At 34.7% G+C, this 4,675-nt stretch overlaps 1 non-coding gene across 1 annotated transcript; it reads left to right on the top strand.

Annotated features, from left to right (window-relative positions):
• Positions 1-2,038: 2,038 nt before the first annotated feature.
• On the top strand, positions 2,039-2,146 carry LOC148571661 (small nucleolar RNA R71). The gene has a single exon (XR_015908072.1). It is a non-coding gene; the product is annotated as a small nucleolar RNA R71 (small nucleolar RNA).
• The last annotated feature ends 2,529 nt before the right edge of the window (positions 2,147-4,675 follow it).

The following is a 4,675-nucleotide window of genomic DNA, read 5'->3' as shown; positions in this document are numbered from 1 at the left end:
CACACAACTTTGGGCGTTCAGTGCCAGGTTGGTGCCCATTTTAGGCGTTCAACGCCGATTTGTTGCCATTTCTGGCGTTGAACGCTAGAACCATGCTTGTTCTGGGCGTTCAGCGCCAGGATGCTGCCCATTTTGGGCGTTCAGCGCCAGAACCATGCTCTGTTCTGGCGTTGAACGCCAGGCAGATGCTTCCTCCAGGGTGTGATTTTTCTTCTGCTGTTTTTGATTCCGTTTTCAATTTTTCTCTTTATTTTGTGACTCCACATGATCATGAACCTAAGAAAACATGAAAAACAAAAATAAAATTAGATAAATAAATATTGGGTTGCCTCCCAACAAGCGCTTCTTTAATGTCAATAGCTTGACAGTGGGCTCTCATGGAGCCTCACAGGTGTGCAGAGCTTTGTTGAGACTCCCCAACACCAAACTTAGAGTTTGGATATGGGAGTTCAACACCAAACTTAGAATTTGGTTGTGGGGGCTTTAGTTGACTCTGCTTTGAGAGAAGCTTTTTATGCTTCCTCTCCATGGATGCAGAGAGAGATCATTGAGTTGTAAACACAAGGTTGTCCTCATTCAATTAAAGGATCAATTCTCCTCTGTCCACATCCATCACAGCTCTTACTATGGCCAGGAAAGGTCTTCCTAAGATGATGGATTTATCCTCTTCCTTTCCAGTATCCAGGACTATGAAATCAGCAGGGATGTAAAGGCCTTCAACCTTTACTAACATATCCTCTACTTGTCCATAAGCCTGTTTTCTTGAATTGTCTGCCATCTCTATTGAGATTTTAGCAGCTTGCACCTCATAGATTCCCAGTTTCTCCATTACAGAGAGGGGCATGAGGTTTATCCCTGAACCAAGGTCACACAGAGCCTTAAAGATCATGGTGCCTATAGTACAAGGTATAATGAACTTTCCAGGATTCTGGCTCTTCTGAGGCAATGTCAGTTGATCCAGATCACTTAGTTCATTGGTGAACAAGGGAGGTTCATCTTCCCAAGTTTCAATGCCAAATATTTTGGCATTCAGCTTCATGATTGCACCAAGGAACTTGGCAGCTTGCTCTTCAGTAACATCCTCATTCTCTTCAGAAGAGGAATACTCATCAGAGCTCATGAAGGGCATAAGGAGGTTCAATGGAATCTCTATGGTCTCTAGATGAGCCTCAGAGTCCTTTGGTTCCTCAGAGGGAAGCTCCTTATTGATCACTGGACGTCCCAGGAGGTCTTCCTCCTTGGGATTCATGTCCTCCACTCCCCTAGTAGGTTCGGCCATGGTGCTTATGTCAATGGCCTTGCACTCTCCTTTTGGGTTCTCTTCTGTATTGCTTGGGAGAGTACTGGGAGGGATTTCAGTGATCCTTTTACTCAGCTGGCCCACTTGTGCTTCCAAATTTCTAATGGAAGATCTTGTTTCATTCATGAAACTTACAGTAGCCTTAGACAGATCAGAGACTAAGTTTGCCAAATTAGAAGTATTTTGTTCAGAGTTCTCTGTCTGTTGCTGAGTGGATGATGGAAAAGGTTTATTATTGCTAAACCTGTTTCTTCCACCATTATTAAAGCATTGTTGAGGCTTTTGATCCTTCCATGAGAAATTTGGATGATTTCTCCATGATGAGTTATAGGTGTTTCGATAAGGTTCACCTAAATAATTTACCTCTGCTATTGCAGGGTTTTCAGGATCATAAGCTTCTTCTTCATAAGAAGCCTCTTGAGTACTGTTGGATGCAGCTTGGATTCCATGCAGACTCTGAGAGATCATATTGACTTGCTGAGTCAATATTTTATTCTGAGCCAATATGGCATTCAGAGTATCAACTTCAAGAACTCCCTTCTTCATAGGCGTCCCATTACTCACAGGATTCCTTTCAGAAGTGTACATGAACTGGTTATTAGCAACCATGTCAATGAGTTCTTGAGCTTCTGCAGGCGTTTTCTTTAGGTGAATGGATCCACCTGCAGAAGTGTCCAGTGACATCTTTGATAGCTCAGATAAACCATCATAGAATATATCCAGGATGGTCCATTCTGAAAGCATGTCAGAAGGACACTTTTTGGTCAACTGTTTGTATCTTTCCCAAGCTTCATAGAGGGATTCACCTTCCTTCTGTCTGAAGGTTTGAACATCAGCTCTAAGCTTGCTCAGCTTTTGAGGAGGAAAGTACTTGGCTAAGAAAGCCGTGACCAGCTTATCCCAAGAGTTCAGGCTGTCTTTGGGTTGAGAATCCAACCATAATCTAGCTCTGTCTCTTACAGCAAAAGGGAAAAGCATGAGCCTGTAGACTTCAGGATCTACTCCATTAGTCTTAACAGTATCACATATCTGCAAGAATTCAGTTAAGAACTGAAAAGGATCTTCAGATGGAAGTCCATGAAACTTGCAGTTCTGCTGCATCAGAGAAACTAATTGAGGTTTCAGCTCAAAGTTGTTTGCTCCAATGGCAGGAATGGAGATGCTTCTTCCATGTAAATTGGAATTAGGTGCAGTAAAGTCACCAAGCATCCTCCTTGCATTATTATTATTTTCGGCTGCCATCTCCTCTTCCTGTTCGAAAATTTCTGAAAGGTTATCTCTGGATTGTTGTAATTTAGCTTCTCTTAATTTTCTCTTCAGAGTCCTTTCAGGTTCTGGATCTGCTTCCACAAGAATGTTCTTATCCTTGCTCCTGCTCATATGACAAAGAAGAGGGCACAGAAAAATAATAATAATAATAATATGGATCCTTTATACCACAGTATAGGGATCCCTTTGTGAGTGGAAGAAGAGGGGGAGACAAAGAATGTAATATAATGGAAGAAACACAACTGTGAGGAGGGTTGAGATGTGAGATGAGATGTTAGTAGATGAATAAATAAATAGAATAAGATGGGAGAGGGAGAATTTTCGAAAATAATTTTTGAAAAAGGGTTAGTGATTTTCGAAAATAGTTTTTGAAAAATGTTAGTAATTTTTTTTCGAAAATTTTTAAAATAAAAATTTAAAATAATTAGTTAATTAAAAAGAAATTTTTGAAAAAGGGGGAAGATATTTTCGAAAATTAGAGAGAGAGAGTTAGTTAGGTAGTTTTGAAAAAGATAAGAAACAAACAAAAAGTTAGTTAGTTAGTTGAAACAAATTTTGAAAAGATAAGAAGTTAGGAAGTTAGAAAAGATATTTTAAAATCAAATTTTTGAAAAAGATAAGATAAGAAGATATTTTTTTGAAAAGATATGATTGAAATTATTTTTGAAAATATTTGATTTTTAAAATCACAATTAATGACTTGATTCACAAGAAATCACAAGATATGATTCTAGAACTTAAAGTTTGAATCTTTCTTAACAAGCAAGTAACAAACTTGAAATTTTTGAATCAAAACATTAATTGTTATTGTTATTTTCAAAAATTTGTAATAAAAATAAGAAAAAGATTTTTGAAATATTTTTGGAATTTTCGAAAATAACTAAGAAATTTGAAGAAGATTTGATTTTTGAAAAAGATTTTGAAAAAGAGAAGATTTTCAAAAAGTTAGTTAGTTAGTTGAAACAAATTTTGAAAAGATAAGAAGTTAGGAAGTTAGAAAAGATATTTTAAAATCAAATTTTTGAAAAAGATAAGATAAGAAGATATTTTTTTGAAAAGATATGATTGAAATTATTTTTGAAAAGATTTGATTTTTAAAATCACAATTAATGACTTGATTCACAAGAAATCACAAGATATGATTCTAGAACTTAAAGTTTGAATCTTTCTTAACAAGCAAGTAACAAACTTGAAATTTTTGAATCAAAACATTAATTGTTATTGTTATTTTCAAAAATTTGTAATAAAAATAAGAAAAATATTTTTGAAAAATTTTTGGAATTTTCGAAAATAACTAAGAAATTTGAAAAAGATTTGATTTTTGAAAAAGATTTTGAAAAAGAGAAGATTTTCAAATTGAAAATTTGATTTGACTAATAAGAAACAACTTGATTTTTAAAAATTTTTGAAAAAGTCAACTCAAATTTTCGAATTTGATGAGAGAAAAATGGAAAGATAATTTTTTTTTATTTTTGAAATTTTTATGATGAGAGAGAAAAACACTAAAAAGATGCAATGCATGAAATTTTTAGATCAAAACATGTGATGCATGCAAGAATGCTATGAATGTCAAGATGAACATCAAGAACACTATGAATGTCAAGATGAACATTATAGACACAATTTTGAAAAATTTTTAATGCAAAGAAAACATGCAAGACACCAAACTTAGAATTCTTTAATGCTTAGACACTAAGAATCCAAGAATGCATATGAAAAACAAGAAAAGACACAAAACATGCAAATGCAAAGATCAAACAAGAAGACTTACCAAGAACAACTTGAAGATCATGAAGAACACTATGAATGCATGAGAATTTTCGAAAAATGCAAGATGAGTATGCAATTGACACCACACTTATAGCATGACCCAAGACTCAAACAAGAACACAAAAATGTTTTTGATTTTTATGATTTTATGATTTTTTTGTATTTTCTTTTAATTTTTTTCGAAAAGTATTGTGAAAAATAAAAACAAGGATTCCAAAATTTTTAATATGAATTCCAGGAATCTTGCCATGTTAGTCTTAAAGCTCCAATCAAAGGGTCAGGCATGGCTTAATAGCCAGCCAAACTTTAATAAAAATATGAGTGTAATTTAGACAT

The sequence above is a fragment of the Arachis ipaensis genome, chromosome B3 (genome assembly GCF_059453495.1).
Source record: "Arachis ipaensis isolate K30076 ecotype BB chromosome B3, ASM5945349v1, whole genome shotgun sequence".
NCBI lineage: Eukaryota > Viridiplantae > Streptophyta > Magnoliopsida > Fabales > Fabaceae > Arachis > Arachis ipaensis.
This window is presented reverse-complemented; position numbering and strand designations above follow the sequence as displayed.